At 42.5% G+C, this 12,505-nt stretch overlaps 1 protein-coding gene across 1 annotated transcript in view; it reads left to right on the top strand.

Moving 5' to 3' along the window:
• Window positions 1–12,505, top strand: part of si:cabz01090165.1 (uncharacterized protein LOC100333421 homolog) — a 950,945-nt gene that overhangs the window by 226,511 nt on the left and 711,929 nt on the right. Inside the window, exon 2 of the mRNA XM_034169060.1 lies at window positions 11,322–11,441. The gene's annotated coding sequence lies outside the window, so the exon portion shown is untranslated. The remainder of the gene's footprint in view (window positions 1–11,321; window positions 11,442–12,505) is intronic.

The raw sequence follows: 12,505 nt of genomic DNA on the forward strand, positions 1-12,505 counted from the left end.
CCTTTTGATGAGCTGAACATCTCCTGATGCTCTGTCAGCAGTGCAGACAGCTGTGCCTTCTGTTGCGGACTCGCTGGAGAGTCCTCCAGTGACACAACAGACACCTCCTTGGATGAAATGGCGGCGACAATCTCAGTTGAAACCCGCAGTGGTGACACTATTTTGGACTCATTTACAGAGAAAAACTCCCCAAGGTGCATGCCTTCCCTCAGTATAATGTCCGTATTTGTGGGGTTCAACACTCGAGCTGTTGTAATCCCATCTTTAACAGATGTCACTGTGTGAGCTATAACACATTCAGTGGTGCTTTTGGGATTAGGTGATAAGTACCCCACAAAGTCAGGGAGCGGGTCAACAGGCCCAGGTGGGGACACTCTCACAGGTACCAGTATTTCACTGAGGGAGGGCACTGTCATGACAGTAACGATGGAGACATTACAACACTCAGGAATCAAGTCTTTGCCACTCAAAAATGGAAGTATGGTGTCCCATAGGTGCAGGTTACCACGAGTATAATCCAGGAGGGCGTGATTTGCGGTAAGAAAGTCCATGCCCAGCAGTGCTGTTTGTGTGGACCTCCTAAGGACATGGAAAACATGCTGCTGGGAGGTCTTCCCCAGACGTAGTGTGGCTGTTATGGTGCCCACAGTGTCAAGCATCTGTCCATTCACTGCTCGTGCAGCAATGAAGTCCGCCATTAGGTGTCGCTTGTGCAGGGTTGGAACAGACATGCGAAAACTGTCACTGATAAACGACTTGGTTGCTCCTGAATCAACCAGTATGTTATTCAATGCTTCCCCTCACGTATGAGGTCAGCTACTCTGTTTTCTCTGGTGATGTTGCGTTACTTGTCAGACCATATTGGCCTCTCTTCATTGGCTTCCTGTTAATTCTAGAATATAATTTAAAATTCTTCTTCTTACTTATAAGGTTTTGAATAATCAGGTCCCATCTTATCTTAGGGACCTCGTAGTACCATATCACCCCAATAGAGCGCTTTGCTCTCAGACTGCAGGCTTACTTGTAGTTCCTAGGGTTTTTAAGAGTAGAATGGGAGGCAGAGCCTTCAGCTTTCAGGCTCCTCTCCTGTGGAACCAGCTCCCAATTTGGATCAGGGAGACAGACAGCCTCTCTACTTTTAAGATTAGGCTTAAAACTTTCCTTTTTGCTAAAGGTTATAGTTAGGGCTGGATCAGGTGACCTTGAACCATCCCTTAGTTATGCTGCTATAGACTTAGACTGCTGGGGGTTCCCATGATGCACTGAGTGTTTCTTTCTCTTTTTGCTCTGTATGCACCCCTCTGCATTTAATCATTAGTGATAGATCTCTGCTGTCTTCCACAGCATGTCTTTTTCCTGATTCTCTCCCCTCAGCCCCAACCAGTCCCAGCAGAAGACTGCCCCTCCCTGAGCCTGGTTCTGCTGGAGGTTTCTTCCTGTTAAAAGGGAGTTTTTCCTTCCCACTGTCGCCAAGTGCTTGCTCATAGGGGGTCGTTTTGACCGTTGGGGTTTTTCTGTAATTATTGTATGGCTTTTGCCTTGCAATATAAAGCGCCTTGGGGCAACTGTTGTTGTGATTTGGTGCTATATAAATAAAATTGATTTGATTTGATTTGACTTGTGGAGGGAATAAACATTCTTCCCCCCAGAGGGCCCATAGGCTCTGTAGCTGGTGTTTGGGCCTCAACCTCAGCTACATCTCTTTTCCCGACTGGTTTGGAGGGTCTTCCCTCTTGGGAGAGAGAAACCGCACCCCTCTCTGTCTCTGTATGTCATCACGAGCGGGGCTCCTGGCCGATCCGGGGCCCCGCCAATTTGGGGAGTTGGTCTGATTGTTGTAGGGGGCCCGGTAGTCCTGTTTCTCCCTGGGACCTCCTAATGCTCCCCGCTCATGCCAGCCACCGTCAGGTGAAGGTCCTCTGCGTTCACCCCAGCAGCGGGACTGACAGCCCTGCTCCCCACATGTACACTGACACTGACCTCTGTGTACTGGGTGAGGGGCTTTCTGTTCATCTCTCCATTGGCTGACTCTCAGACGATGGTTCTCCTCCGCCATTCGTCTCATTTCCATCCTCATTTCCCTTATATATGCAGTAAGTCTGTCCATAGTTCTGTACAACCCGCCTCCCTCTGCTTGGATGGCTGTTGGCAAGCTGTCCCACAGAAGAAAACCTGCTTTTGTCAGATGTGTGGGTAAAATCCTCATCAGTTCGTAGTCAAGGTCACCACCCATGCCTCCAACCAGTGCCTTTACCGCCACTTCATATTGTCTGGCCCAGCAGGAAAAACTTTGCTTTTCCTCACCGGAGAATGGGGCCAGCAGTTCAATTGTCACGTTACTGGCAAATGGCTTTTCTCCACGTCTGTGATTATAGTTCAGCGGGTCCTCATCATATTTCCACATGTTGCTCCAATTTTCTCCCACCTGAAGCAAGATGAGTGAAGTTTTGATGCAATGCAGTGCACCTCTGATGGAAAACTCTGCTGGTGCAAGCTAAGGCTAACTGAGAAGCTAACTGAACTTTGCAACTTTCTTTTCTGGTCCAAAAGTCTTTCTTTCACTGAAGGTGGGTGCAGAAATCCAACCGCTGCCACCAATGTAACCGAGGCTTTGGCCAGTCTCATAAGAACCATAAAATAATAAAAGAGGAGGCTGGAGGTCTCATGAAGTTTCCTGGCTTCACTCTCTTCTTTTCAAATCAAGTCAAATCAAAAACACCATGCTGACTATCACCCTTCCACTCAGCGCTTTCAAAATAAAAGCCAAAGACATGAGTTGTGGTGACAGCTTATCACAGGAACTTAAAAACCACTATATGAGGTAAGTCTGGAAAAATAGGTTACAATATCATGAATGTACTGCTTACAAAAGGAGAGCTTTGAGGATTCTGAATGCAGCAGAAATACATACGTGCTAATGTTTTCAAGGCAGATGTAATGCTAACACAATGCTAATGGTAACACAAGCATTGATACTGGTTAAGGGGATATAGTTAGCATTTAAAACTCACTAGGATCACATAACAAAATGCTAATGAGTTTATATTAATACTGGTTAAGGGGCTATAGTTAGCATTTAAAACTCACTAGGATCACATAACAAAATGCTAATGAGTTAATGTTAGCATGAAAAGTTGCTAAAGGACAAACCTTAGCTTGTAAAAAATACACATCTTCAGGTAATTTTACATATTGAGTTTTTCACCATACAGACAAACAATTTGACACAGATACACATAATTTTGGTATAGTTTGATCGAATTATACATTTTTACGTTGGATTGAAACAGCTTCAAGTTTTGTTTGGTCGCTTCCTCTGAAAGACTTTCTTTTTATTTGGGCTTATTTTTCCTCATCATAAAATTGTAGTTGGTTTGTTTTGTGATTGCTTTCCATCCTCCAAAACATCACGTTTTATCCGATTTACCTTAACATGCAGATTTTATTTATTTATTTATTTAATTTTTATCATTTTCTTGTCATTTCGAAACCACAGTTATTACTAACAGAGTTTTCAGTGATGTATCTCTCCTGCACAAAATGCATTCATCACGTTGTTAAATTATGCTGCTTCTATCTTTTATGGCAAAGCAAATTAAATTAAACGGATGCGTCCCTGCCGGCTTGCAGCCAGTTCACAAGCAAATGCATTCACAAAATCACATTTTAAAAAAAATTCTAACGATAATAAACAAATAATACAAAAGCAAAAAGCTATTTGTCTAACCACATAAAACAATGTAAATGTTTGTCAAGCTGGCATCAAACTTAACGGAAAATTCCATCTTCAGGCCGTCTGTCGGCATTCAGTATATAACATCAGTCTGTGGTGTTCAGTATATTACAGGAGTTATTTTGTGGAGAAATGTAATTTATTTTTTATGATGTGCCCACTTTCACTCAGCCTGTTTCATCAACTTCATTTCGTACGTCTCCCAGAACGCCTCAGGACAAACACCAGAGAGGAGCCATGGACTTGTTGGAATTCACTGCAGGATTTTTTTTTTAACAGGGTGGACAGACTGACATGAACAGGAGGCCAGAAGTGTTGTTAGAAAAAAAGGAACTTTTCCATTAAATCAGTCTGCAGAAAGCTCTATTACTTGCTGTGATACAATTCTTTTTCTATGTTGGATCTATTGTGATGTTTGGTGTCAGTGTCAGTGACTTGCCCACTCTGCATATTTGTCTCTTTGACAACACAAAGCTTGATTGCACCCAAATATCTCTTTGTTGGAGCTGATGACCTCACATTTTGTTGTTGTCAAAAATTATATCTATGTAAATAAATAAATCTCTACAACTTCATATAAATTAATAAATAAATACATTTCAGGAAAAGTCTGACCTCGATAAATGCAAACATAGGTTTCTGTACCAAATATTAAGGTCTATTTTTCAAGTGTATCAAATACTTATTTAATGCAATAAAATGCAAATTAATTATTTAAATATCATACAATATGATTTTCTATTTTATTTATTTTTTGATTCTGTCTCTCACAGTTGTGGGCACAGCTAACCAAAATGTTAGCTTAGATAAGAGCTAATCCGCTAACTGAAAAGTTAAGTTTTATAATGATAAACTGAAAGGAAAATTAGCAGAAGCTACAGCTAACTGCTAAACTCTAACTTTTTGTATTGAATCTGGTACACTATCAGCGACTGACAAGCCAGTTTCTCATAACTGTCTGTCTGCTACAAAACATGTAATAGACATTAGACAATAGACAACTAAAATGTATGATTTTTGGCTTTACAAATGTTTTTAACTGTTAACCTTAATTCACTTCTTCTTTGTCTTTTGGCTGTTCCCGTTAGGGGTCGCCACACCAGATCAATCGTTTTCATCTCACCCTGTCCTCTGTATCTTCCTCTGTCACACCAACCACCTGCATGTCCTCTCTCAGCACATCCATGAACCTCCTCTTTGGTCTCCCTCTTCTCCTCCTGCCTGGTGGCTCCATCATCAGCATACTTCTCCCTATATACCCTGGGTCCCTCCTCTGCACATGTCCAAACCATCTCAATCTCTCCTCTCTGACTTTGTCTCCAAACCGTCCCACCTGAGCTGTCCCTCTGATATGTTCATTCGTAATCTTGTCCATTCTTGTCACTCCCAAAGAGAATCTCACCATCTTCAGCTCTGCCACCTCCAGCTCTGCCTCCTGACTTTTTGTTAGTGCCACTGTCTCTAAACCATACAACATAGCTGGTCTCTCTACTGTTTTGTAAACTTTCCCCTTCACTCTTGCTGATATTCTTCGGTCACAAATCACTCCTGCCACCTTTCTCCACCCACTCCACCCTGCCTGCACTCTCTTCTTCACCTCTCTACCACACTCTCCATTACTTTGAACAGTTGACCCCAAATATTTAAACTCATCTACTTTCACCACTTCTACTACTTGTAACTGCACTATTCCACTGGGTTCCCTCTCATTCACACACATGTACTCAGTCTTGCTTCTACTGACTTTCATTCCCCTTCTCTCCAAAGCATATCTCCACTTCTCCAGACTAGACTCAACTTGCTCTCTACTCTCACTACAGATCACAATGTCATCTGCAAACATCATGTTTGATCTCATCTGTCAACCTGTCCATCAGCACTGCAAACAAGAAAGGACTCAGAGCTGATCCTTGGTGTAATCCCACCTCCACCTTGAATGAGTCTGTCATTCCGACTGCGCATCTCACCGCTGTCACACTATTCTTGTACATGTCCTGCACTACCCTAACATACTTCTCTGCCACTCCAGAATTCCTCATACAATGCCACAACTCTTCTCTTGGCACCCTATCATAAGCTTTTTCTAAGTCCACAAACACACAATGTAACTCTTTCTGTCCTTCTCTGTACTTTTCCAACAGTATTCTCAGAGCAAACATTGCATCTGTAGTGCTCTTTCTCGGCATGAAACCATATTGCTGCTCACAGATCTTCACCTGTTTTCTAAGCCTAGCTTCTACTACTCTTTCCCATACCTTCATGCTGTGGCTGATCAGCTTTATGCCTCTGTAGTTACTGCAGCTCTGCACATCACCCTTGTTCTTGAAATGGGAACCAGCACACTTCGTCTCCACTCCTCAGGCATCCTCTCACTTTCCAAGATTTTATTAAACAATCTGGTTAGAAACTCTACTGCCATCTCTCCTAGACATTTCCATGCCTCCATTGGAATGTCATCTGGACCAAATGCCTTTCCACTCTTCATCCTCTTCATAGCAGCCCTCACTTCTTCTTTGCTAATCTCTTTTACTTCCTGATTTACTCTCGCCACATCATCCAGCCTTTTCTCTCGCTCATTTTCTTTATTCATCAACTCTTCAAAATATTCCCTCCACCTTCTCAGCACACACTCCTCACTTGTCAGCACATTACCATGTGCATCTTTTACCACCCTAACCTGCTGCACATCCTTTCCAGCTCTGTCCCTTTGTCTGGCCAATCGGTACAAGTCCTTTTCTCCTTCCTTACTATTCAACTTCTTGTACAACTCGCAATATGCCTTTTCCTTTGCTTTTGCCATTTCTCTTCTTGCCTTACGCCGCATCTCCTTGTACTCCTGTCTACTTTCTTCATCTCTCCGACTATCCCACAACTTTTTCGCCAACCTCTTTCTCCTTATGCTTTCCTGGACCTCTTCATTCCACCACCAAGTCTCCTTGTCTTCCTTCCACTGTCCAGATGTCATACCTAGTACTGCGCTAGCTGTCTCCCTCACCACATCTGCAGTACTTTTCCAGATGTCCAAAATTGCTTCCTCTCCAACTAGTGCTTCTCTCACCTGCTCGCTAAATTTCACACAACAGTCTTCCTCCTTCAGCTTCCACCACCTGATCCTTTGTTGAGCTCTCACTCTCTTCTTCTTCTTTACCTCTAAAGTCATCCTACAAACAACCATCCTATGCTGTCTAGTGACACTCTCTCCTGCCACCACCTTACAGTCTCTGATTTCTTTAAGCTTGCATCTCCTATAAAGAATGTAGTCCACCTGTGTGCACCTTACTCCACTCTTATATGTTACCCTGTGCTCCTCCCTTTTCTTAAAGTAGGTATTCACCATTTCACCACAGCCATTTCCATCCTTTTTGCAAAATCAACTACCACCTGTCCTTCCCCATTCCTATCCTTGATACCATATCTACCCATTACTTCCTCATCACCTCTGTTCGTTTCACCAACATGCCCATTGAAGTCTGCTCCTATCACCACACTCTCCACCACCTCATCTAACACACTCCAGAAATCTTCTTTCTCCTTCATCTCACAACCTACCTGTGGGGCATATTTCAATTTCCAACTTCACACTCATCACCCTGTCAGACACTCGCTTAACCTCCAACACACTTTTAACATACTCTTCGTTTAAAATGACCCCAACACCATTTCTCTTCGTGTCCTCACCATGGTACAACAACTTTTACCCACCGCCGATGCTCCTGTTCTTACTTCCCTTCCACTTGGTCTCTTGCACACACAATATGTCTACCTTTCTCCTCTCCATCATATCAGCCAGCTCTCTCCCTTTACCAGTCATACTACCAACATTCAAAGTCCCCACTCTCATTTCCACCCTTCTAGTTTTCTTCTTCTCCCGCTGTTCGTGGCAACGTTTTCCTCCTCTTCTTCGTCGTCTTCACCCAGCAGTAGCCCAATTTCCACCAGCACCCTGTTGGGCAATAGCACCGGTGGCTGACGTTGTTAACCTGGGCCGCGACCGATCTGGTATGGGAATTCGATTCTGAGTGTGCATAGTTGGGTTGGCTTGTTTTACGCCGGATGCCCTTTCTGATGCAACCCTCCTCATTTATCCGGGCTTGGGACTGGCACTCAGAATGTACTGGCTCACACCCCATGTGGCTGAATTGTTAAGCTTTATTCACTATGCCCACAAAAAGATATTAGTGGTCTAAAAGTTATTTGAACTAAATTTAGTCGAAGTTAATTGATCCACTGATGGATTTTAAAATTAGCTGAAAAGCTAATCTGGCAACAAAAATGTTAGGTTCGCTAATTAGCAGTTAGCAGATTAGCGGAACTGTGCCCAGCACTGCGGTTGAAGTGTACCTATGATAACAATTACAGACCTCTCTATTCTTTGTCGGTGAGAAAACTTGCAAAATCGACAGTGGATCAAATACATATATGCCTCACTGTTTGTATTTTTTTTTCAATAGAGGACAAAATATGCCAAAATAAAGGTTAAAATGGGTGTAATTTTGCCTAAAAACAAGCAGTTCCCAGGGCCTCCACTGGGGCTCTGCCGTGAACCTACCTGGTGTCCTACTGCGGGCTCCAGACCACCTGCCAGCTTTCAGAATTTTTCAGGATTTCTTATTCTCATGTCTGAAAATGGAAAGCATTGTAAAAAAAAAAAAATGGAAAGCAGTGAAAGTAGTGTTTGTCCTTAAAAAAAAAAAAAAAAAAAAAAAAAAAAAAAAAAATATATATATATATATATATATATATATATATATATATATATATATATATATATATATATATATATATATATATATACACACACACAGTGGGGAAAATAAGTATTTGACCCCCTGTCAGTTTTGCAGGTTTTCCCACCTAAAAAGAATAAAAAGGTCCGTAATTTTTATCGTAGGTACACTTCAACTGTGAGAGACAGAATGTAAAAAAAAATCCAGAAAATCACATTGTATGATTTTTAAATAATTAATTTGCATTTTAGTGCATAAATAAGTATTTGACCCCATAGAAAACAGAGGTTAACAATTGGTACAGAAACATTTGTTTGCCATTACAGAGGACAGACGTTTCCTGTAGTTCTTGACCAAGTTTTCACACACTGCAGCAGGGATTTTGGTCGACTCCTCCATACAGATCTTCTCCAGATCTTTCAGGTTTGGAGTTTCTTCTCCCTCCAAAGCTTTTTCTATTGAGTTCAGGTCTGGAGACTGGCCAGGCCACTCCAGGACCTTGAAATGCTTCTTACGGAGCCCCTCCTTAGTTGCCCTCTGTCATGATCCTGCCCTTGATGGGCTTCCTGTCATGAATTCTGTAGTTTGTAGTCTTTTTGATGACGCCTTTGCCTGCTGACTATCTGTACCTCTGTATCCTTGACTAACTGTGTACCTAATCCAAGCTTGTTTTGACTGATAAAGCCTTTCAATTTCAATTCCACTGTCTGTGCGTTTTTGCATTTGGGTCCCACAACCTTCTGTGCCACATCATCTTGAGTTCCTGACACCCTGGCTGTGTGTTTGGGGTCATTGTCATGCTGGAAGACCCAGCCACGACCCATCTTCAATGCTCTTACTGATGGAAGGAGGTTGTTTGCCAAAATCTCGCAATACATGACCACATCCATCCTCCATTCAATATGGTGCAGTTGTCCTGTCCCCTTTGCAGAAGAGCACCCCCAGAGTATGATGTTTCCACCCCCATGCTTCATGGTTGGGATGGTTTTCTTCGTGTTGTTCTCATCCTCTAAACATGGTAAGTGGAAATGATTCCAGAAAGCTCTATTCTGGTCTCATCTGACCACATGACCTTCTCCCATGCCTCAACTGGATCATCCAGATGGTCACTGGTGACCTTCAAACTGGCCTGGACATGTGCTGGCTTGAGCAGGGGGACCTTGCTGCCCTGCAGGATTTTAAACCATGACAGCATCATGTGTTACTAATGTAATCTTTGTGACTGTGGTCCCAGCTCTCTTCAGGTCATTGACCAGGTCCTCCTGTGTAGTTCTCAACTTTCTCAGAATCATCCTTACCCCACAAAGTGAGATCTTGCATGGAATCCCAGACCGAGTGAGATTGACAGTCATCTTGTGTTTCTTCCACTTTCTAATAAATCATCATAACAGTTGTTGTCTTCTGCCAAGCTGCTTGCCTGTTGTTCTGTAGTCCATCCCAGCCTTATGCAGGTCTACAGTTTTGTCCCTGGTGTCCTTAGACAGCTCTTTGGTCTTGGCTATGGTGGACAGGTTGGAGTGTGATTGATTGAGTGTGTGAACAGGTAACAAGTTCAAACAGGTGCCCTTAATACAGGTAAAGAGTGCAAAATAAGAGGGCTTCTTAAAGAAACATTATAACAGGTCTGTGAGAGCCAGAATTTTTGCTGGTTGGTAGGGGGTCAAATACTTATTTTATGCAATAAAATGGAAATTAATTATTTAAAAATCATATAATGTGATTTTCTGGATTTTTTTTTTTTTTTTTTTTAGATTCTGTCTCTCACAGTTGAAGTGTACCTACGATAAGACGTTGTGCTTAAGACCCCAAATGCACAATTTTTCCATGATCTGCTCCACTATTTGGAGAATGCTTAGGTCGTGTTCAAATTATTTTCTGTCAAACATACAATTATTTATGGAGCGTCAGATGCCTGGTGCCACTTACAATGTGAGCTATGAATTTTTAGCCATGTGGTGCACCTCCCAGCGTATGATCCTGCATATTCATGCCACAGTTTTGAGGACCCCACCAACAGAAAAACGCCAAGAGGACACTCAGTTATCTCCTAGCTTTTGCAGATAGATACTACTTTTAAGAGGTGGGATGGACGTATTGTCTACCTGGGTATTTGCTATCCAGGACCTTCTGGGGCAGTTCCATGGTGTGTTGGATATGGCAACACACAGCACCCGTGCATGCCCTCAGACCTGACCTGGTATGCACCCCCCTACCTCCTCCAAAAAGTAACAAAAAGTTGTCATTCTAAAATGTCTTCTGTACAGCCACACCAGTCTTTGCACATCTGATCCTAACAAATCTCACAAGTTCAGCAGAGTATGTCCTGATCGGTACCTGGCTGGGACACCAGTTCAGGATTGCACAAGGAAGAGCATCCAGGGTAAAACCTGTGCCAGATCTGTTGTCGTGACCCTGACGTACTGAGGACAGGTGAAGAGGGTGGGGAGAATTTCTCTTCTTATACTCATGATTGATCTCAAACCCCAATGTATTTCTGTCCTAAAAGACTTCTTGTAGCACGACTGATGACGAGAGTTAATTTGGAGTAAAACCTTTCTGACAGTATCACAGACAAAATTAGCTTTAGAGTCACATGCAATCAGCTGAGATTCACTTACTTTATGTCCTCTTTAGACAGTTTGAAAGACTGAAGATTTAAAAGAGAGGAGGGATGTAAAGGTCCCTTGTGGTGGCGGCGGGGGTGAGGGCGGACAAGAGGGACAGAAAAGAGAAGGGAAGGAATACTAATGAATTAGTGATGCAGTATGTTGTCATTTTCCACTCCTTCCTTGTTCAGTTGCTTAATTTGTCCCCTCTTCCTCCTCTGAGTTTTTTTCTCTCTCCGTCCCTCCAGGTGGCAGGGTGTCCTTGTTAGCGTGCCATCCTGTTCTATCCTCAGGGACAGTGATGTGACAGGAATGTGAATTCTACTCAAGGGACTCTTACTACTCCAAGGCGTCCTACGTCATCAAAGACCTCAGGTTGGTCGTTTCAGAACAGCATGTTTAAGACACAAATTCTGGAAGTGATTAGTATTGGAACAGAGATGGCATTCAGAAGCAGTGGACAAGTTTTATGATGTCCACAATGCCAAATGATTGCCTTCCAACAGACCATGACAGTGCGACCATGGTCCCACTCCTGTGTCAAATCCAACACTGCAGTTCATGAATGTGAGGGCCGGTTTTCTTTCATCAACATTTGAATGCATCACGTTTTTCTGCTGCATGCATATCGTACTTTATTCACATTGTTTCATATGCATGTAAACTAGACAGCATAAACAATGAGAAATGGCTCACAATGACAACAAAAAGGCCAAACTTGCTTGACAATGTCATGTAACTCCATCACATCTGTGTGGACACCTCCTTTTGGTCCGCCCCCGAGTGCTTCAGACACCATCAAAGAAGCATAGAAACATTGACCTTTCTGATTTAGTTTGAGAATGCTCATGGAAACGTGCGCCTATGACATCTGCAGCCACATTAAAGCTGTACAGTCTTTGGGTGTGTTCAGATTTCAGTCATCACAATATTTTTTCTTTGGCACCACCATAATATTATTATTCCTTAGCATTTAAATATTCATAATAATAATAATAATAATAATAATACATTCATAATATGTTATCGGCAACATGATGAAAATTTTCGCTGTCTAGAAACTATTTAGAATTTTTTTACCCTAGTGGGTTGAAATTCAAGCAATCAAACACCATAACCTACAGCATAGATTATGTGAGGACTTCCCCTGATCTGCTGGAGGGATGTGACTGCCAATCAGACTAAAGAAAGGCAGCTTACCATCAGCTGGCTGCTCACTCCAACAAACTAAATCAAGATGGTGGAAAACTTTGTTAAGCATCTTATTTCTGTTTAAATCTAGATTAGATTAGATAGAACTTTTTTGATCCGTTGGGAAGACTCCCTCAGGGAAACTGAGGTTCCAGCAGCACTGTATAGCAGCACACAGGGTAAGAAGCACACAGTGTCAAAAGTAAAAGTAAAGAAAAAAATTTAATATGTTCCTCATATATTTTGTA

This window comes from Thalassophryne amazonica, chromosome 4 (genome assembly GCF_902500255.1).
Source record: "Thalassophryne amazonica chromosome 4, fThaAma1.1, whole genome shotgun sequence".
Lineage (NCBI taxonomy): Eukaryota > Metazoa > Chordata > Actinopteri > Batrachoidiformes > Batrachoididae > Thalassophryne > Thalassophryne amazonica.